This window comes from Jaculus jaculus, chromosome 8 (genome assembly GCF_020740685.1).
Source record: "Jaculus jaculus isolate mJacJac1 chromosome 8, mJacJac1.mat.Y.cur, whole genome shotgun sequence".
Lineage (NCBI taxonomy): Eukaryota > Metazoa > Chordata > Mammalia > Rodentia > Dipodidae > Jaculus > Jaculus jaculus.
In genome coordinates this window covers 118851474-118874567 of record NC_059109.1, presented here as the reverse complement: position 1 = coordinate 118874567, position 23094 = coordinate 118851474, and the positions used below count along the sequence as shown (strand labels likewise).

At 49.2% G+C, this 23094-nt stretch overlaps 1 protein-coding gene across 1 annotated transcript in view; it reads right to left on the bottom strand.

Annotated features, from left to right (window-relative positions):
* Ppp1r16b (protein phosphatase 1 regulatory subunit 16B) overlaps positions 1-22595 on the bottom strand; it is a 145044-nt gene extending 122449 nt beyond the window's left edge. The window contains exon 1 of the mRNA XM_004666687.2: positions 22503-22595. The gene's annotated coding sequence lies outside the window, so the exon portion shown is untranslated. The remainder of the gene's footprint in view (positions 1-22502) is intronic.
* Positions 22596-23094: the final 499 nt, after the last annotated feature.

Genomic DNA, 23094 nt, shown 5'->3' with positions numbered 1-23094 from the left:
GCCTTTATTTTGTTTGTTTGTTTGTTTTTCATTTTCTCTTCACCGAACAGCTCCTGAACCAGATTCATAAAGCAATTGTCCTTGCTCCTCTCCTCCCGGGGAGGTGAAAATGTTTGTGGAGTACATCAGGAGGCTTCTGGGTCCTTAGTAGTTGTTAAATGGGGTTTTCATCTGACGCTCAGGTTTTGAAGACTCTTGGTGCTGGATTTGTGGCCTTCCAGGTCACAATGCAGAGGAGTTGGCTGTAGCTGAGTGTGTGACAGTGCTGTGTCCCTCCCCTTTGATCTCCAGCCAGAGTTCCTCCCTTTGATTCCCTCCTCCTGGGCGTTCAGACTCCAAGCACAGCTCAGCTTCCCTGAAAGGCCAGCTGGATTTCCTTTGAACATGTAGTCTCCAGCAGCTGTAAGCTCCACCCCATGAAGCTGGATCTCCACTCCCTGTGTGAGGACCCCAGGGTCACTCTATCAAGCAAGGTGGTCTGCACCCAGAGACAGGGGACCCCAACAGTCCTTTGATTTCTCCTTTCCCCACCAAATGACTGCATCCCTCTCTATTTCATTTCTCATGTCACCAACAAGTAACTAGTTTGAGGGTTTTCTTCTGGAAACTGCCTCTAATTCATTTCTGGCTTAAATGTAAAGACTTACTGGTTTAGTCAACAAGTATTTATTGCCACCGACCACATGTTAGGCAGGAAAGTGGGGTGGCATTGAGGATCCCTGATGTGATGTCAGAACAGGCCCTGTTGAGCCAGCCTTCCTTCCTGTGTACAAGTAGGATGAGCCCTGGACTCTGCCCACCTCCCAAAACAGGCCCTACTCAAAAGCACTAGATTTGTTCAACCACAAGAGGCAGAAACTAGAAGTGAGCACAGTAGAGCCAAACACTCAATAGAAACTGTACCTAGCCAACAGTGGTGGTGCACCCTCATAATTCCAGCACATGGTTAAGTGAAGGCAGGAAGCTCAGAAACTCAAGGTTATCCTCAGATACCTAGACAGTTTGAGACTAGCTTGGGCTACTACACGAGACACAAAGAAAGGAAGAAAGGGCTGGAGAGATGGCTTAGTAGTTAAGGCACTTGTCTGCAAAGCCCAAGGACCCATGTTTGATCTCTCTCTAGAGCCCATGTAAGCCAGACACACAAAGCTGAGGCAAGCACAAGGTCGTACATGCCCACTAGGTGGCGGAAGTGCCTGGAGCTCAATTTCAGTGGCTGAGGCCTCGGCACACCAATTCTCTCTGTCTCTCTATCTCTCTCTCTAAAATAGAGAGAGAAAGGAAGAAAGAGGAAGAGAATGAGGGAGGAAGAGAGGAGAAGACAAAGGAAAGAGGGAAAGAAGAAAGGACGGAGGGAAGGAGGAAGGAAGGCAGGGAAAGAAACAGTGGTCCATTCCTTCAATGATACATGTATAGGATGCATGCCAAGCAGTGCAAATAGAGATAAAGGGACTGAGTAAAACTTCACCCAAGGGAGACTATCTGTTTGAGTTTGGACAAACTAATGGCCAGATTAATTTAAATCCTTAAATTGCATGTCTTTAATTCCAGCACTCAGGAGGCAGAGGAAGGAGGATTGCTGTGAGTTCAGGGCCACCCTGAGACAACATAGTGAATTCCAAGTCAGCCTGGGCTAGAGCAAGATCTACCTCGGAAAAAAAATCAAAAAAAAAAAAAACCCTGAGATTACATAGTAAATTCCAAGTCAGCCTGGACTAGAGTGAGACTCTACCTTTGAAAAACCAAAATAAAATAAATCCTTACATTCGGGGAAACACAGCAGAATCTAGATTCCCCTCAAATCTCTTTCACAACACTCAACATTTCACAGCATTTAGATGTAATCTAAAATTACTAGAAAAATTAAATATAAAAATCTTGGAAAATACAACCTAGAGTTGAGAGGAAATCAATGAATTCTTCTTTTATAAAATATTTTATTTGTTTGTTTGTTTGTTTATGAGAGAGAAGAAGAAGCTGAGAGAGAGAATGGGCGTGGAGATCCAGCCACTGCAAAAAAACTTCAGATGCATGTGCCACCTTGTGCATCTGGCTTATGCGGGCACTGGGGAATCAAACCTGGGTCCTTAGGCTTTGCAAGCAAGTGCCCTAACCACTAAGCAATCTTGCTATCACTGAATCCTTCTTAAAATAACCCAGATGCTCGGATTAACAGATAAGGATTTTTATTATTTAACATTATTTATTTATTTGCAAGCAGAGACAGAGAGAAAGAAGAGAGGCAGAAAGAGCGAGAGAGAAAATGGGCACACACAAGGCCTCCTTTCACTGCAAACAAACTCCAGTTGGATGTATGTGCCACTTTGTACATCTGGCTTTATGTGGGTACTAGGGAAATCAAACCCAGGTTGTTAGGCTTTGCAGGCAAGCACCTTAACTGCTGAGCCATCTATCTAGTCCAGTACTTTTGTTTTTAATTTAATTTTATTTTTATTTTTATTTTTTTTAATTTTATTTATTTATTTGAGAACGACAGACACAGAGAGAAAGACAGATAGAGGGAGAGAGAGGGAATGGGCGCACCAGGGCTTCCAGCCTCTGCAAACGAACTCCAGACGCATGCGCCCCCTTGTGCATCTGGCTAACATGGGACCTGGGGAACTGAGCCTCGAACCGGGGTCCTTAGGCTTCACAGGCAAGCGCTTAACCGCTAAGCCATCTCTCCAGCCCTAATTTTATTTTTTGATAACTTTTAGATAAGGATTTTTTTTTTGATGGTTTGTTTTGCTTTTTCAAGATAAGGTCTTGCTTTAGAACAGGATGGCATGAAATTCACTATGTAGTCTCAGGCTGGCCTCAAACTCACAGAGATCCTCCTACTTTGGCTTTCTAAATCGTAAGATTAAAGGTGTGCGCCACTACCCCTGGCCAGATAAGGATTTTTAAAGCAACCATTATAGCTTGGCTCAAGGATATATCATGCTTGTAATAAATGACCAGGCCTGAAGTCTTGGCTATAAGGACTTAAGCTGGAGTGCTCACTTTGGCAGCACATATACTAAAATTGGAAAGACTTAAGCCGGGCACGCTAGTTCATGTCTATTATCCCAGAACTCATGAGGCAGAGAAAGATGGATTGTGAGTTTGATATCAGCTTGCACTACATAGTGAGACCCTGTCTCAAAAAAAGAAAAAATGGAAGAGGAGAAAGAGGAAAGATGCTAGGAAGAACAAAAACGAATGAATTGGTTCCAGTCTCACTTACACCTTCTTTGGGTTCATAGAAGTTGTGCTCTTGGGCTGGAGAGATGACTTAGCGGTTAAGCGCTTGTCTGTGAAGCCTAAGGACCCCGGTTCGAGGCTCGGTTCCCCAGGTCCCACATTAGCCAGATGCACAAGGGGGCGCACGCGTCTGGAGTTCGTTTGCAGAGGCTGGAAGCCCTGGCGCGCCCATTCTCTCTCTCTCCCTCTATCTATCTTTCTCTCTGTGTCTGTCGTTCTCAAATAAATAAATAAAAAATTAAAAAAAAAAAAGAAGTTGTGCTCTTACTATGTCATACCGTTCTAATATGTATCTCTCTTTTTGAGGCAGGGTCTCACTCCAGACCAGGCTGACCTTGAACTCACTCTATAGCCCCAAGCTGGCCTCAAACTCACAGCAATCCTCTTACCTCAGCCTCCCACATGCTGGGATTATAGGCATGTGCCAGCATGGATCAGATTTAATTAACTTTTAAAATTCTTTTCATAAATTTATTCTTTTACTTTGAGAGAGAGAGAATGGGTGCATCAGGACTTTCAGCCACTGCACATGAACTCCAGACATGCGCCCCCTTGTGCACATGTGCAACATTGCACACTTGCATCACCGGGCGTCTGGCTTACGTGGGACCTGGAGATTCAAACCTAAGTTCTTAGGCTTCACAGGCAAGCGCCTTAACCACAAAGCCATCTCTCCAGCCCTTAATAAACTTTTAAAAACTCTTCCCAGTGCCACATTCTAGACAAGCTTGAAAAAGCAAAAATATGACCTTAAACCTTAAAATCTACTTCCCCAGATCTCCTCTGATTATCTTTACACAGACTACTAGCAACTTACGTTGTCTTCCCAAGTCTGGCAATTAGGAAGAGAGTCAAGCCATACCTAGCATCTTTCCGGAGCTTCATGATGCTTCAACTCAGCTTCCAGGTACAAAGCCCATAGGAATTGGGGTCATTCTGGCAGCTCTGACACCCGTGGACACCCTCCACTCCACAATAGAGCCTCTCCTCCTCTGGCCACTCACCCAGCTCAGGTCCATAAAAAATTCTGACTACAAGGCTGGAGAAATGGCTCAGCAGTTAAGACACTGGCCTGCAAAGCCAAAGGACCCAGGTCCCATTCCCCAGGATCCACATAAGCCAGATAGATGCACAAGGTGGCGCATGTGTCTGGAGTTCATTTGCAGTGGCTGAAAGCCCTGGTGTGCTCTCTCTCTCAAATAAATAAATACTTAAAAAAGAAAAAAAAAAAAAGCTCTGACTGCAGATGGTATAACAGCTCTTTCTCCAGTTCCACTCACACTTTCCAAAACATGATCAGAAAAAGGTTCTCAAATTCAGCTACACATTAGAATCACCCAGAGATTATGAGAAGCAACATCAGGACCATGTAATAAGACCACAGGAAATTCAGCTGTTGGGCAAGAATTCTTATGCACCAAACGGGAGGAAACATTGGTAAAAACACTTAAAAAAAAAAAAAACTGCTCAGGGATGGGGAAATGACTTAGCAGTTAAGGCATTTGCCTGCAAAGCCTAAAGACCCCGGTTCAAATCCCCAGGGCCCATGTAAGCCAAATGCGCAGGGGGTACATGCATCTGAAGTTTGTTTGCAGTGGCTGGAGGCCTTGGTGCACCCATTCTCTCTTTCTCCCTGCTTCTTCCTCTCTCTCTCTCTCTCTCTCTCTCTCAAATAAATAAATAAAATATTTTTTAAAAAATGCTCAGCATAAGCCTGAACATATATGTATGTTCTAGAATCCAGTAATCTCATCGCTAGCAACATATCCTACAAGAAAGTCCAGCATGCAGTCACGAAAAGGAATTTATCAGAAACTTAACAGCACCATTTTAAAGACAGCCGAAGTCTAAACCATTCAAAATGCCCACCAGCAACAGCTTGGGGTGACTGCTATCCTCCTACAGTGCAACCCTGTGCAGCAGTGAGAGTGAACAATACCCAATGATACTGAAAAATGGAGATGATTCATGTTAACCAAGATGTGTCTCACACACACACACACACACACACAATGTATATGATTCCCCTATGTAAAATTCAACAGGCAAAACTAACTATGCTGTGTGCAACCAGGAAGGTAATTTCCAGAGAGTAGGTAACTGGAAAGGGACACAGGGAAGCTCCTGGGGTGCTTGGTGACATTCAGCCTCTTGAACAGGAAATGAGTTACATGAGCAAGTTCAGTTTATGGAAAATCCAGTCATGTAGAATGTATACTTTTCTGCATGTTCTCTCCCTCAGTAAAGCATCACGATTTTAATAAGATTACTGATGTCTGACAGTCCCACTTTGACAGATTCTGGTTTAATGAGTCTGGGGGTGCAGCCAGAAACGGACATGTTGAAAAGCTCCCCAGGTAGGTCTAATGCACATCCAAGAGCCCTGCCAGGCCTTGGCAACCCTCCTTACGCTTCCTGCAGCAGACTGTGCCTCCACCTCTTCAGAAAACCCGAAGGAGCACGATGCTGTCTGTAGAACGCAGGCAGCCCCAGGGATGCTAATGGGCCTTACAAGGAAACAGGGGTCTTTGGCCAAATAACGTCTTTCTCCATCATAATTACAGGCTTTCCCAAGCGGTTCCTGCAATCCCAGAGCTGAGTGGAGTGTTTAACACCCACTTCCCCTCACAAGCCTCAGGGGAAGGTACTATTAACCCCCATTTTACAGAAGGGTAAACTGAAGCCCAGTGGGGTTACATAATTGCCACAACCACAAAGCCAATAAGCAACAGGCTGCCATTCAAATCCAGATGGGCTTAGACACAGAAGCCCAGGCTTTTAACCACCGTCCTGCCAGCCTGGGCAGTCAGAATTTGACTGTGGGACCTAACAGCGCCTTTATGATGCTAATGTGAGCTGTGCTGAAGTCCCACATTCATTCTTTGGCCTCCATCTCCTACACTCCCACCCACCATCCACTCCATCAGCACTTTCCATTTTGTTTGATTTATTTATTTATGTATTTATTTATTTGAGAAAGAGAATGGGCACGCCAGGGCCTCCAGCCACTGCAAAGGAACCCCAGACTCATGTGCCACCTTGTGAATCTGCTTTACATAAGTACTGGGGAATCGAACCTGGATCTTTAAGTCTTCGCAGCCAGGCACCTTATCAGCTAAATCACCTCTCCAGCCCTTCATTGTTTTCTTTTTGTTGTTGTTGTTTTGTGTGTGTGTGTGTGTGTGTAGTTTTTCAAGGTAGGTTCTCGCTCTAGCCCAGGCTGACCTGGAATTCATTATGTACTCTCAGGATAGCCTCAAACTATGGCAATCCTTCCACCTCTGCCTCCTGAGTGATGGGATTAAAGACCTCTGTTGTTTCTGAGACAGGATCTCACGCCGTCCAGGCTAGTTTCAAACTCTGTGGATCCCAGGACAACTCTGAATGTCTGATCTTCCACCTCAACCTGCCAGGAGTGCTGGGGTTCCAGGCGGAAGCCACCATGCCCAGTTTATACAATGCTACGGATGGAGCCCAGGGATCTACCAAGGGAGCTGCGTCCCCTGCCAGCAGTTTCTGTTCCTAAATCAGTTCGGATCCAGCGTTCCCCGGGTAAGGAAGCGTGTGACGGCTCCCTCTGTAGGAGTCATGTCTCAAGTCCGGGGCTTACAAATCCAGACTACCCATGGTCTGTCTGACCTTGACGTTTCAGCTTCACCTCTGCCCATCCCCATCTCCCTTCTTCCGTGCCAGTACACAAATGCCCGATCTCCCAATGAGACAGAGCCCGCCGTGCGCGATGGGGAACCACCACGTGCTGAGACTGTACTGCGCCTCAGGTGTGTACTCACGAATGGACTTTAGTCCCCACAATGCAGCTGGAAAACAAATATCATCACGCTGGTTAGACACGCACGGCGAAGGAAGGGTCCTCTCAACACCATAGCAACTAGCAAGTGGCAGGTCCGGGCAACAAACCCAGCTTCGTCTGCCGCGGAGCTCACGCAAACATCAGGTCGCCTCCTACCTCCCTGGGGCTCAGCACCCCTCTTGCTCTGCACCTGACAAACCTTAGGTCTTTGCACGTGAGCTCGAATGCTGAAATGATGCTGTCCACCTTTTTTTTTTTTTTTCAAGGTAAGGTCTCACTCTAGCTCAGGCTGACCTGGAATTCACTATGTAGTCTCGGGGTCTCAGGGTGGCCTCGAACACACAGCGATCCTCCTGCCTCTGCCCCCTGAGTGCTGGGATTAAAGGCGTGCGCCACCACTCCCGGCTCACCTCAGTACTTTCAGGTTCCACACTTGCCTGGCCTCATGTGGACAGCTGGGCATCTCTGCCCTTTATATTGTATCTGGACTGTTCTTTTTTAATGTTTTGAATAGGTTTTTTTGAGTTTTATTGAAATCTTACATGAACAAGAAATCGGAAATACAATCACATCAAAGATCAAATTGTCACGGCTTTGCTGTTTAAGCCAAACAGATTTTGAAGAGCAGATTTCACAAAAAGGTGTGACATTATGGCAATTTTAAAAAGACAGTTAACCTACTTCTAGGAATGCAAAACATACAATCACAGGTTATTTTCAATACAAGAAAACTTAAAATTTGTTTGCTTCTATTTCTTAAAACTACTAAGACAAAGCACTAGTTTGTATTTTATGTACAGCATACCTCATACTCCTATGTAATCTATCCCAAATCCAAAAAAATTTTAAAAATGTCCAAACCAAAGGTTCTGCAAAATCATGTCTTAACAACTTGTTCTGAAGTTAAAATGAAGCCTGAAACAAAAAGCATTGTGACCCCAAAATATGTTCTTTGTTTGTCCCTCTCTAGTTCCAGGGCATCTGACCACATCTCTGGTATGACACTCCACACGGGGTAAGTGTTGGAATGAGGTCTGTCCCCTCCATCTGGCTGGATACTCTTGGAAGACGAGGGGTGAGCAGCAGTCACCTGCACATTCCATCACCGAGCCACCCCGAATGTAGCAGCTGTTCAATAAATGAGAGAGGGAGGATGGGAGGCCAAGAAACTGAACAGTGGCTGAAATCGTCTCATCAGTTCTGTCTTATGAAAGTGGCCCTCTGAACCAAGTATAGTGGCACAGGCTTGGAACCCCAGCGCTTGGGAGGCTGAGACAGGAACACTGAGAATTCAAGGCCAACCTAGGATACATGGCAAAATCCTGTCAAAGGAAGGAAAGGAAAGAAAGGAAAGGAAAGGAGGGAGAGGAGGAATGGAGGGGAAGAAGAAAAGGAAGTGATGTTTTGACTTGAAACAACAGCTACAGCATCAAACCAGACAAAATAGACCTGACTGGAGCCATGCGTGGTGGCACATTCCTTTAAACCCAGCACTGAAACGGTAGTAGAAGGATCACTGTGCGTTCGGAACCAGCCAGCCTGGAGCTACAGAGTGAGATCCAGGTCAGCTTGGGCTAGATTGAGACACTACCTCAAAAAAAAAAAAAAAAAAAAGACCTGAATGAAGGGGACAAGGTTAGCCACTGGGACCAGAGCTAGACTAAGACTGGCCCTGATTCCGCAGTCTCCTTCCCACTGCATGTGATTGCAGTGAGCTGCGTATCCATTATAAAATAATAATTGGGCTCACTCTGCAGCCCTGTTTCACTTGACATTCTCAACTGCTCTTTGCCTTAAGACGTCTCAAGGATATTAAGATACATCTGGGAAAGTGCCTAGGCAAGTCTCGGTTAGCATAAGTGGGTAGATCGGATGTTAGATCTAGCTAAAAGGACCTATTCCTTTTACCTGGCAGGATGACAGACAGAGATCTGGTACTCAGTTCTTCACTGAACAGCCAAGCACACATCAACTCTATGGCAAGCACATCTCCTGTGACCCCTGGGGAAAACAGCCATTTATGCCCCCACCCCCTCCATCCAACCTCGATAAGCTCCAAGGGCATGAGAATTGAAAGCCAGCCCTCTGCTCCCTTGCTCCCCATCTCTCTGGACTAACAGATGGTTCCTCTCAGGTGTAGGTGATCAGAAATCAGTTTGGGTTGCAAACTCGGCTGGTGGGGGCAGGGGGTGTTCTGCAAAGGCGTTCTCAAACCAACCCCGTTCATAACCATGAAAACCGCCAAAAAAAGAGTAGTTTGGAATCACTCACCTCCTCCTGATGGCCCACCGCTTCTGCTGCCCCGCTACCACGCTGCATCTCTGCTTCTCATCTAGCCCCTCCCCCACCTCTCTCTTTCTCTCTGTCTTGTGGAGGGTTTGAGACAGGGTCTTGCTATAACCCCCAAGCTGGCCACAAGCTCCTGATCCTTCTGCGCCCATCTCTTGAGTATGGAGATGACAGACACGTCCCATCAAATCGCTTTGAGAATTTCAAAGGTCTCCCCCATCACTTCCTTCCAGGACCTAATGCAAACTGCACTTGATGACTTCACTCCTGAGGTGCATGAAGATAGACTTTATCAAACCGAAGTCAGTTTAGCACATGCATGCCTGAGGCACAACCGGAACGACAGTTTTGTTCTTGTTTGACAAGTCCACTTGCCTACCAGACCTAGGAGATGGGCTCAACCTAAGGGCAGATGCTGGCTTAATTTAATATTTTTAAGTGAAGGGGAGAAGGAGGGGCTTAAATATTTAATTTAATGTATTTATTTATTTGACACAGAGAGCAAGAGAGGGAGAGAATGGGAGCACCAGGGCCTCCAGCCATTGCAAACGAGCTCCAGACACATGTGCTACCTTGTGCATCTGGCTAACGTGGGTTCTGGGGAATCAAACCTTTGGCTTTGCAGGCAAATGCCTTAACTGCTAAGCCATCCCTCTAGCCCTAATTTTATATTTAATCCTAAACCCAAGGCCTATATTTCTTGAAGAGTTAATAATCTTTATAAAGGGTCAGAAAAAAATCTGAATTATTTCAGAGCTTGACTTGGGTTATATTACAATCTGAGAGCCCTAGTCTAAATATTCAAAATCCAAATGCTCTGAAACCTGAAATCTGGAATTTTTTGAGCAGTGATATGAAAACATAAATGGGAAATTCTACCCCTAACCTCGTGTGACAGATCACAGCCAAAATACAGACACACTACAAATGCCGTGTAAGAGGTGCACTGTGCATATGAAACCTAGAGTCAGGTCTGGTGGTGAGGCCTCTACTACCAGGAAGCTAAGGCACAAGGGCCACAAATTTAAGGCCAGCCTGGGCTACAGAATGAGTTAAAGGCTAGCTACACATCTTACTGAAACCATGTCTCAATTTTTTTTTTTAATTTTTATTTATTTATTTGAGAGCGACAGACACAGAGAGAAAGACAGATAGAGAAAGAGAGAGAGAATGGGCGCGCCAGGGCTTCCAGCCTCTGCAAACGAACTCCAGACGCGTGCGCCCCCTTGTGCATCTGGCTAACGTGGGACCTGGGGAACCGAGCCTCGAACCGGGGTCCTTAGGCTTCACAGGCAAGCGCTTAACCGCTAAGCCATCTCTCCAGCCCTCAAATTTTTTAAAGTGCAAAAAAAAAAAAAAATGTAAGGGCTGGAGTGGCTCAGCAATTAAAAGCACTTGCTTGCAAAGCCTGTTGATCTGGGTTTGACTTCCCCAGTACCCACAGAAAGCCAGACACACAAAGTGGCACAGCTTGGAATTCGTTCACTGAGAAGAGGCCCTCATGCACCTACTCTCTCTCTCTCTATCACATAAATAAATAAAAATATTTTTAAAAAACAAAAAAAGGATACGGTACAGTTTAGACTACTTGCTTACCACGTGTAAGACCCTAGGTTCAATCTCCAGTACAGAGAAAAAGAGGAAGGGAAAGGAGATGAATTTCATATCTGAACTTGAGTCCTGTCCATAAGATATTTCACTAGAAAGCCAGGCGTGGTGGCGCACGCCTTTAATCCCAGCACTCGGGAGGCAGCGGTAGGAGGATCACCATGAGTTTGAGGCCACCCTGAGACTCCATAGTGAATTCCAGGTCAGCCTGGGCTAGAGTGAGACCCTACCTTGAAAAACCAAAAAAATAAATAAATAAATAAATAAATAAAGATATTTCACTAGAAAATAATGAAATGTTTGGGACACTTCTGGTCCCAAGCATCTTGGGTAAAGGATATCCGACTGGCACTTACGAGACACACAAAAGTCAAACATACTTGGGCTGGGGAGACAGTACCACAGTTAAGGGGCTTGTCTAAAAAGCCTAATGGCCCAAGTTCAATTCCCTAATGCCCATGTAAAGCCAGACATACAAAGTGGCCCATACATCTAGAGTTCATTTGTAGCAACTGGAGGCCCTGGTGTACCCATTCTCATCTCTCTGTCTCTCTATCTCTATCTCTTTTCTGTCCCTCTCTGCTTGCAAACAAATAAAAATATTTTTAAATAAACATACTTAATAATCAGCATGGGAGAGAGTTGGGGAAGTAAGTATTCAAAACCTGGGGGAACAGAAATCAGTTTGGCCTCTTGGGAGGAAAAGTCAGCAGTTCAAACTGCAAGGATTTTTCCTTTTAGGTGAAATCCAGCTGGGGTATAAAGATGCTGCATTATACACTTGTCATATGAAAAAAACTGGAAGCAAATTTTAGCCATCAGCAAGGGACAAGAAAACAAATGATGATGAATTTCTACCGCTGTGATATCTACCATGTAGCCTTGAAGAGCCACGCATAGACATATGTGTTGGGGGCTGGAGAGATGGCTCAACAATTAAGGAGCTTGTCTGCAAAGCCTAATGACCCGGGTTCAATTCCCCAGTACCCACATAAAGCCAGAGGCACAAAGTGCAGCTCCTACAAACCCTGGCATGCCCATTGTCATTCTCTCTCTCTCCTTACATATAAATAAATAAAATATTTTAATTTTTTTATTTTGAGAGAGAAAGAATGGGCATGCCAGAGCCTTCAGCCACTGTGGACAACTCCAGACACATGCGCCCCCTTGTGCACATGCGCGACATTGCAAGCTTGCATCACTGTGTCTGGCTATGTGGGACCTGGAGATTCAAACATGAGTCCTTAGGCTTCACAGGCAAGCGCCTTAACCACTAAGCCATCTCTCCAGCCCTGCATAAAATACTTTTTAAAAAACAAAATATGTGTTGGCATGTGTTGAGATAACTTAGTTGAAAAGGGAAATCTCAAAGGAGTGTAGCATAGATTTATTAAAAAGAAAAACAGATAATGAGTTTGTATATGCATCAGAAACTTATCAAATGATACATGAAATATCAAGTGATTGCTCCTGGAGAAAGGCAATGACAGGTGAGGGAAGACAGGGAAACTGATTTTCCATTTTCCATTTTCCATGTGTTTTTACCGTTTGGAATTTTATGATGCATCTGTATTCTTTTTATAGGACTGGGAGATAGTTCAGCTGATAAAAATGCTTTTCTTATATTCTTTTTTTTTTTTTTTTTTTTTTTTGGTTTTCTGAGGAAGGGTCTCACTCTGGTCCAGGCTGACCTGGAATTAACTATGTAGTCTCAGAGTGGCCTCGAACTCATGGCAATCTTCCTACCTCTGCCTCCTGAGTGCTGGGATTAAAGGCGTGCACCACCAGGCCTGGCCCCTTATATTCTTTGTATAATTACAAAATCATGAAACACAGCAATAAGGAAAAAAAAAAAAGCTTGATGTTATATATCAAAGAAAAAAAGAATGACTTTTTGGTGACAATCTTTCCTATTTCCTCTTGAAGCAAGGGGCAGCATTTATAAAGCCACGTTTCCTCTCCGTCCGGGACACGAGAGGGCTGAGGACGGCAGTAGTTATAGAACGGGACAGACACGTGGAAAGTCACCAAGGTGCTGAAGAGAGCGTGCGCTGGCACGCGCTGCTTTTATTTGCAAATGGATGACAGGAAGCAGAGCTCTGATGAAGATGCTGAGCCAAGACAAGCTGAGTGTCGACAGGGCTGGAACAGACCCTGGCACCTCAACAGCGCCAAGAAGTACAGGATGCCGACGGGTAGTGCCCATCAGTAACCTGTGAACACAAGAGAGTCAGTCTCCAGGAACATAAATGACACAGTGCTCTGCTCACCTAAAGCCATCTAGGGCTCATGGGAGCCCACTTCTAGAGGTGATCACAGGCTGGACGGACAGATGGCTCAGTGATTAAAGCACTTGCCTGGGTTCCAATCCCCGGGACCCATGTAAAGCCGGATACACGAGGTGGCACATGCATCTGGAGTCTGTTTGCCATGGCTGAGGACCTGGCATGACCGTTCTCTCTGTGTGTCTGTCTGTCTCTCATAAATAAATAAATAAGTAAAACAGGTCTGACTCCAAAACCAGCCAAAGTCACGGCTGGACATACACACGTGAAGAAAGGACCAGATAAAGTCACTCCACGGAGTGGAACAGCCCCATAGCTCTCGAGAAGATGGCGACTCTGCACAACTAGAAGCGAGAGCTTGTGACCATGAAGTGCCAAAGCTTTGGAGCTAGATGCACCGGATTCAGATTCTAACTTCCCTAGTTGGTAATGTGACCTTGTAGGTACCATCGGACCTCTCTGTGCCTCACTTTTCCCAGCAGTAAAGGCAGAGGACTGACACCACCACCTCTTAAAATCAGTCAGAGGACTCAAAGAGTTAAAGAGACATGCCCACAATAAGAACCGTGTGTACATGATCATTAAGAAGCAGGTGTCCTTCCCTCCAGGCGGTCAACCCTGCAGGGTTCAGAGCTTGGCAAGCAGAGCACAGGCTGGGATTCAGCCCATGCCCGAGCCGGGTGCCATTGGGCAGTACGCAACCCTGCAACCCGATCGGAGTCCTGCTGGGCAGTTAACCTGCTGGTGGTGCCAGTTCCTCCTCCTGGCCGCCTCAGCTGTAAATCAGATCACCTGGCACACTTCTTAAAAAATGAAGATTCTCGGGCTGCAGAGATGGCTTAGCAACAGTTAGGCGCTTGCCTGTGAAGCCTAAGGACTCCGGTTTGAGGCTTGATTCCCCAGGACCCATGTTAGCCAGATGCACAAGGGGGCGCACACATTTGGAGTTCGCTTGCAGTGGCTGGAGGCCCTGGAGCACCCATTCTCTCTCTCTCTCTCTATCTATCTATCTATCTATCTATCTATCTATCTATCTATCTGCCTATTTCTCTGTCTGTCACTTTCAAATAAGTAAATTCTAAAAATAAACCATAAAAAGGAAAAGAAGATTCTTAGCACCTCACCTGAGCTGACTGTGATGTGGGTAGGCTGGGCTAGGGCCCAGGGACCTGTATTAAAAACAAAAAATAAACAAACAAACAAAAAACAAAACCCCAGGTGACCAGATGGCCCAGGAACAATGCATTCCTGGACACATTTTTTTTTAATATTTATTTATTTACTTGAGAGCAGCAGAGAGAGAAAGAGGCAGAGAGAGAGAGAATGGGCGCACCAGAGCCTCCAGCCACTGCAATTGAACTCCAGACCCGTGCGCCCCCTGTGCATCTGGCTAACATGGGTCCTGGGGAATTGAGCCTCGAACTGGGGTCCTTAGCTTCATAGGCAAGCGCTTAACCACTAAGCCATCTCTCCAGCCCTGGACACATGTTTCTGGAAGCCCATCGCAGCAGCTTTGGCTACTCAAGTTCCTCCCTGAGCCCAGGCACCCTGTCTTCTGGGTCTGGGCACACAGAAGAGGGGGTGCATTCAGCATCTGCGGCTCTGCAAGCAGCCAGCAAAGCATATTGTGCAAACAAGGCTGAACCGGCTTTTGTGGCTGAGTGGATCACTCCAGGGACCCTCACCTGCAGACGCGGTGTTCCCCAGATGCTTGTATTCAGGGCATCACAGACCAGCAACGTGTCACCCCTGGGAGCAGAAGCTCTGGCCCAATCCCTGCTCAGTCAGATTGCATTCTAGCCAGAGCCAAATGTAATTGGTGTACGACCCGCACCCCTACTTCTAACTGCTGTGCACATTTAATCTGTGCAAGCTGGGACCAAACGCTTCCTCCTGGGGAAAAAGAGAGAAAGAGAGAGAGCTGGGTGTGGTGGTGGCGCACACCTTTAATCCCAGCACTCGGGAGGCAGAAGTAGAACTGCCATGAGTTCGGGGCCACCCTGAGACTACATAGTGAATTCCAGGTCAGCCTGGGCTACAACGAGACCCTACCTTGAAAAGACAAGAGAGAGAGAGAGAGAGAGAGAGAGTGAGAGAGAGAGATCGTGTCTATCTCGAAGATCCCTGCTTGGTAAGCAGCCCAAGCCTCGGAGTGAACCTTGGTTATAACAAGCTACTTATTCCCAAGTCCCACCTTGAAATACGTCTCCCCAATAAATTAGGAAAGGAGACAACTTCAGCCTCTGTAATTTCAAGGCATAAAGCACTCCCTTCTTTTGAGTGGAGTCACAACCCCTGCTTCCTGCCCAAAGCCATCCAGAGACATCAAACAGCCCAAAGAAAACAAGCGATATCTTCCTGCTGGCCAGGCTTCAAGTTATCGGGCAGATTTCACACTGTAGCTTGACCTCATTAATCCAAGGCCTATCACATTGCTGTAAATGTCAGTGGAAAAATAGCCATTCAGTGGGTTTCCTTCTCTCTACCAGAAAGGGAAAAAACAGGAAGCTTACAGCAGCTGCGCCCCAGCTTGGCAGGTCCCAGGGGCTCAGCTGACAGGGCGTTTCTTGTCAGCACCTATGTTTCTTCCCTGCCCCCCCCCCCACCAACGCTCCTTGGAGATATAGATGGGTCCTGTGTCCATGCAAGCAAAATGCAACGGTAATGCAGCAACAATCCAGTTAATAACACAGGCCCTGCGCACCTGCTCAGGAAGGACAATAAAGCACTCTGAATGGTTTTGGCCTGAATTACCAACTGGCCACTCATCACTCCGTTCATCTAAACCTCTCCTGCCCATTCAGACCATCCCGTAAGCCAAACCTCTGGGACTCCAGGGCACAGGCCTTCCAAGTCCTCATTCATCCCTTTAATGTCTCTTTATCGTCCCTTTAATGCTGAGCACCTCACTGGGCAACTGGGGACACAGAGCTGAACACATTCCATACAGTCACTTCCCCGATGGGACCTTCGATCCAGGGTAGCCTTTCTCAAGTGTGGGATTGCGAACATTTAGGAGCAGAGACTTGTTTGGAGGCTGGCGGTTATGATGTGTTTCAGGATATTTAACAGCACTCCTGGTCTCTTAAGCACTAGATGTCAGTCATTCCCCTTTCCCCTCTCCCCTCCAACCTGGGCTGTGACAACAAAAAAAAAACATTTCTAGGGCCAGGCGTGGTGGCGCACGCCTTTAATCCCAGCACTTGGGTTGCCTAGGTAGAAGTATCTACATGAGTTTGAGGCCACCCTGAGACTACATAGTGAATTCCAGGTCAGCGTGGGTTAGAGTGAGACCCTACCTCAAAAAAAAAAAAAAACAACCCATAAAACATAAAACAAGAAAACCAAACCTGGAAGCCAAGCATTTTACACAGGATTACAAACCCTAATGAGAACTTAGAATTTGTAGCTAAGGAGATTACTCAGTGGTTGAAGGTTAAAGGTATTTGCTTGCAAAGCCTGCTGTCCCAGGTTCAATTCTCCAGCATCCACATAAAGCCAGCCACAAAGTGGTACATATGCCTGGAGTTTGTTTGCAGTGGCAAAAGACCCTAGAAAACCAATACACATATGCAAATGCAAATAAATGTTTAATTTTATTTATTTATTTGAGAGAGAGAGAGAGAAATGGGCATACCAGGGCCTCTAGGCACTGCAAATAACTCTAGACATATGTTCCACCATGTGCATCTGGCTTATATAGGTACTGGGGAATTGAACCTAGGTCCTTAAGCTTCCCAGGCAAGTGCCTTAACTGCTAAGCCATCTCTCCAGCCAGCAATTAAATTTTTAAAAAAGAATCCAGAATTCCTTATGTATATATAATATACATGGTACATATGGTCTGTATGTCCCGAGGAACAAATTGAGGCTTAAGGAACTGGAAAATTTGCCCAAGACCTACAAAACTGGTAGAAAGCAGGATCAGGACTCAAACCCACACCTTCAACTTTGCCCCATGAAACAGATATTTGGTCCACTGGGTGTCTTTTGTAACAGGCAGGGTCTGTAGTCACATGATATTCTGAGCAGCCCTGAGGCCACCTTGGGGCTTGGTCAACACTTGCCACATCAATCAGGCTATGAACTGCCGGCATCGAGGCCCATCTGTAGGGCAGTGGGCTGAGGAATGCCTTTCTGGAGTCTGAGACTTCCAACCACCCCCACCCCCCACAGTCATCTGCACTCAGCAGCTTCCCCCCAAATCAGGGCAGGTTCCCAGAGCACACTCTACTGTGAGCCATTTCCAGGGTGCCTACTGCCCAGCACCCAGGGGTGCAAAGTGAGAGAAGTTAGACATTTGGTGGTCAGGTATAGATACATACGAAGAGCATGAAGGAGATACCACTGAAGAGCACACAGTATCTTTATATTTTGAGGTGTGTGTGTGTGTGTGTGTGTGTGTGTGTGTGTGTGTGTGTGTTCACCTGTGTGCAGGTGCATGGAAGCCAGAGGTTGATGTCAGACATCTGAGATCAGTCTCCACCTTATTTTTTTTAATTATTTTTTTTTTACTTATTTATTCAAGAGACAGGCAGAGAGAGAGAGAGAAAAAATGGGCACGCCAGGGCCTCTGGCCACTGCCAACAAACTCCAGACGCATGCGCCACCTTGTGCATCTGGCTCACGTGGGTACTGAGGAATCATACCTGGGTCCTGAGGCTTCGCAGGCAAGCGCCCTTAACTGCTAAGCCATCTCTCCAGCCCATCCTCCACCTGTTGAGACAATGCCTCTGCAGTAAGCCCAGAGCTCAGCGCTTCAGCTAGTCTGGCTTCCTAGCCTGCCTGCCTGGGGATCCACTGTCTCTGCTTTCCCTGGTGCTGTGGTTACAGGCAGGCTAGCTTGCCTGCCCCGCGTTTACTTAGGTGCTGGGAATCCAAAGCCAGGTCCTTATGTTTGTGCAGCAAGTGCTTTCTCCACCGAGCTGTCTCTCCAGCCCCACGGTATCCTTATTTTTGAGAATGAATTTCACTAGGTCGTCCAGGATGGCCAGCAACTGTCTATGATCCCTGGCAGACCTGGAGTTTGCCATTCCATTGCATTGGTCTTCTGAGTGTTGATGTTGCAGGTGTGTGCCACCATGCCTAGGACATGGCATCTCTGGAGACTTTTGAGGAGCAGTAAGCACGTCGGCAAGAGAGAGGAGACACTGTGCTGCATCGATGGGACAAAGAGGAAGGAACGCGGAATGTTTTGGTGCGGAAGCCCAGGCCAGCCCTTCCTCCCCGTCAGAAGTTTAGCCTGAAATTTCATGGATGCTACAGTCAAGAGAGCCACCACCTGACCAGGTTCCGGGGCTGCCGCAGGTCGGCAAGCCGTTAACCATCCCCAGCCTCTGGCAAGATGGCCTTTGTCTCCCTCCCCAGCCTTCCTCCTGCCCCAGCCTATGTAACACTCTTTTAGCTAGGCTCCAGATGCCACTCCCACCCAAGATGTGACCAGAGACACCCAACGCTGTCTTCCCTTACACACGCAGTTAGTTCTCTCTGCAAGCCTGGCACACCTCTCAGTTGCCCACCACCTGGGACTTGTCACCGAAGGGCTCACAAGGGCTCCCACAACAAGTATGGTCCACCTGCCATTGGTAATAATAGACTAATAATAATAGCAACTAACATCTGCGAGCACTTATTCATAGCAAGAAGGCCCGAAGCTAAGTTTTTGCCCACAGCGTCTCTTTTCTGCTCATTTTTACCACCTTCCGTAGGGGAAGCTGGCTTGCAGGCGAGGGAAGGAATCCATCTACCATCCACACCCAGTGACAGGTGGTACTATGAAGGCTCACACCTGGGGACAGCCTGGGCCCACCGTCCTGCCGGGCTCTGAGTTCCCACATTGGTCTCACAAGACCCACCGTCTGCATCCATGGCTCCTTCCCTCCCAAGACGACATTGCTGAGAGCTGCTCTGGTCGCCCTGAAACCCCCTTTCTAGGCACAAGGTCTGTACAATGGACCTCTGTCTGCTAAGTGAATCACTGAACCCTGCAGAATGGCCGAGAAAGGGTAAGTCTGTACAGACTCCCTGGGGACAGGGTCATCCTAGGGCCTAGTTCTCAACACGGTGCCTCCTCCCCAGGAGACCAACTAAAAGGCTTTCCCTGTCCCAAGAGCCACAGGCAGAAGAGACACTGTTTAATTCCCCTGAAGATGACATCTTTAAGAGCCCAACACTAAGGAGAAAAGGGTGGTGCACCCATGCCTGCACTAGATAAACCTGCTAGATACTTTCCATGGTCTGTAGTCTCGCACATTCTCGGCAACCCCAGTTCATAGATGAGAAAATGGGGGAGAGGGACTATACAAGAAGGCCTAGTGTGGCCGGGCGTGGTGGCGCACGCCTCTAATCCCAGCACTCAGGAGGCAGAGGTAGGAGGATTGCCATGAGTTCAAGGCCACCCTGAGACTCCATAGTGAATTCCAGATTAGCCTTAGCTACAGCAAGACTGTACCTCAAGAAACCAAACAGAGGAGAGAAAATAAACGTCCTAGTGCTTCTCAGCACCTACAGCAGCTCTCTTAACCAGACCTGTCTCTCCTGTGCTTGGCACACTTTTCTGTGATAGGTTGGTGCACACCCTCTTGAGGGCCAAGTTGGACTGGGGCACAATGGAACAGAGGTTGTCCAGGTCTCCCCTGGGAGGGTGTAAGTTAAAACGAGCGGTCTACGAATGTTACAAGTATCCCAGGGGCTGTGAGTCTGGTCAGCTAGGTTGAAGAGAGGGGGTGTCCACCGGGGGAGGGGGAGGGTGTCCAAAAGTGCAAGCCCAGCACCTGAATCCAGGCTGGGCCATGCTGCCTCAGCGCCTGTCAGCCAGAGCAAGTTCACTGTGGCTTTGGAGCTGGCTGACAAGACCCTGGTGGCTGTTTCCAAGTATCCCATGCAGAGAGTGGAAAGGCCAAGGAATGCCGCAAAAAAAAAAAAAAAAGAAAAGAAAAGAGAAAAGTTGCAGCCTTAAGGAGAACCACCTCCCTGCCTCAGCTTCCCTGGGCCCTGCGGGTTGCTCAGACTCCTGCAAAACGCTGAACAGACAGATTAGAATTTAACCTCTGCTCTGGTTCCCGGGGCTCCATGCGCAGGAAGAACAAAGTCTGCGCTGTTGGCTCATTGGCTTTGCTTACTAGGTGCTTCCAGGCCAGGGAAGTCTGGATTGCAACAGGAAGCATTGGGGGGGGGGGGGCACAAATGTGTGTCACAGCAGGGGACCAAAAAGAAGGGAAAGATAAAGTGAGTTTTGTACAGGAAGCTGGTGGGGGGGGGGACGACACTGTTGAGTAGACCCCGGTAAGACAGAGACTTGAAGGTCCGGAGTGGACTGGATGACACACCTGGCCCACAGCATCCTAGGGACTGGAGCAGACAAAATGAGATTTGGGTGACAGGTGGGAGAGAAAGGGTTGCGGAATGTGTGTGGGTAAAGGGCCCCGTGGGCAGACAGCATGCTAGGAGGTATCACGCCCACCCCCCACGCCTCCTGCAAGCAAGCTGGCTCTTTGTGACAGAGCCGAGCCCGGGCCCGAGCGAGGAAGAGTGGAAACTCGCCCAGCCCCTACCGAATCACTCAGCACCAGGGCTCCACTTCAGCAGCTGGCTGGGAGACACACCCCGCTCAAAGCAATCCTGAAAGAGGCCGGCATTTGTTTAGCCAGGGTCACCCTTGGTGCACCCAGCGCTTCTCGCGAGGCCTCCCACGGTCACCCCCCCCCCCCCCATTGCCTGATCATTAGCCCCATTCCTTAGAGACCTCTAACGCTGGACGGAGCGCGCCCGGCAGCAGACAGCTCGGCGCTGGCTAATCTGAGCCTTGCCGCCCGCCTGGAAGGAAGGCTGGCTCTGGGAGAAGGCTGTTTCTCCTCGGCTGCTGCAGGAAATGGCAGGATCGGGCCCACAGAAGGCAAGGCAGTCCCCCCCCGCCCTTCCAGAGAGCCCGGAGGGAAAGGGCGCCTGGTACCTCGGGGTCCTCCACAGAGGGCGATTCAGAGGCCGCACCTGGTGCTCGGGGGGCGCAGGGAGCTTGGTGGGCGCTTGACAGCAAGAACAGGGGCCCATTATGTGCAGCCTTAATCACATGGGCGCGCAACAGCTCGGCTTTCGGTTCTGAGAAGCGCCGTGCAACCGCATCTCTGTCCACCCTCTGCTCCAGGGAGCACCAGGTCCCAGGCCTGGCGCACAGCTGGCTTCCCCGGAGAGCTGGGAGTCGCAGCTGATCCGCCCAGGGCTGGGAGCTGCATCAGCAGCATCTCCAGTGCAGCCGGGGGCTGGGCACGAGAGGAGGACCGGAGTCCGCATCCGCAAAGGAGGTGAGCAGCGAGCGCCTCCAGCTCGCGACTCCGCACCTGGGGCAATCTGGGCGCGCTCCTAGTGACCTTGGGGGAGGACCCTCCTTCCCCCCCTCCCCGCGATCTCAGTCAGTGCGACCACTCTGGGGAGAGCTGCACCGCCTCTACCGGTCCCGGGCTCTCGGGGGCGCTGCTTGCTACTGGAGAGGATGCGCGGGACTCGGGAGGAGAGGAGCGCTCCCGGCGCTGGGGATCCGGGAGCCAGCGCACAACGGCCCCGGCGGAGAGGCCCGGCGAACCGGTCCCAGGAAACCAGCACGCGAGGGTCCCCCTGGCTGGCCGACACGATCCGGGGTGGGGGGGGGGGGTTTCCGCTACATGGCAGGTCCGCTCGCAGGCACGCCGGCCCTTGGGGACCTTTACCCGCCGACCGGGGCAAGAGCGCTCCCAGCGCCCTGCCGCCGATTGCGGGGACCAGGAGCTGCCACGCGAGGGGGCGGCACCCCCATGCTGGGCTCCGGAGCTGCGCGCCCGGGGACGTGCTGGGTGCTCTGAGGCTCTGGGTATCGTGACCCCGGGCAGACAGCGGCCCACAAGTCCAAAAGCAGCCGAGGACCCTTCCTCCCTCCCCGCCCCCCCCCCCCCACCTCGCCTGCCCAAGATCCGGCCACGACAGCCGCAGCCAACCACCTGCCCGGTGGTAAACGCGCTACTCCAGCCCCGGTGGCCGGAGCGCTGGGCGCGAGAAAACGCCCCCATTGTGGCCCGACTCCCCGCTCCGGGCCCGCGCTCCGGGTACCAGCCTCGCCATCACAAGGATCTTAAGCTCCCGGTCCTTAGCCCAAGCACCCTGCGCCCGCCCCGACCCCCCGGGCCAGGCTCGCAGAAGCTGAGGACCAACCTCCCCTCTCCCATCCTCCGCCACTCCCCGGCCTGTCACGCCGCAGGGCACAAGGAAGCGAGGGCGGTGGCGATCGGTCAACTCACCCGCTCTCCCGAGTCCTGCCCCGGGCGGCTCCCGGCCCCGGTGGCTCGGTGGGCAGGTTTCCCCTCCAGAGCCGCAGCTGCTCTGACCGCGACACAGCCAGCTCGGCTCGGTCGCCAGCCTCCCTCCGCGCCGCCCCTCGGCTCCTCCCCAGAGGCGGGGCCTGAGCTCCCGGGGAAGTGGGTGGGCACGCAAAATCTCATCCTGCTTGCTAAGGGACTATCCCAGCGCTTTGGGGGGGGTGGCTTTTCAAAGCAGCGGGCAAATTGGAAGACTCAACCAGCTTTGAGATGCTTTTTTTTTTTGGTTTTTTGAGGTAGGGTCTCATTCTAGCCCAGCCTGACCTGAAATTCGCTATGGAGTCTCAGGGTGGCCTCGAACTCATGGCGATCCTCCTACCTCTGCCTCCCGAATGCTGGGATTAAAGGCGTGCGCCACCACTCCCGGCTTGGGGATCATTAATTTTGAGTTCTGCCACCACCACCGCCACTGCCACCATCACACACACACACACACACACACACACACACATCCTCCGGGAAAAGGGCAAAGCTAATGTCCGTATTCTTCCTCCCATTTGACAGATGGGACTCA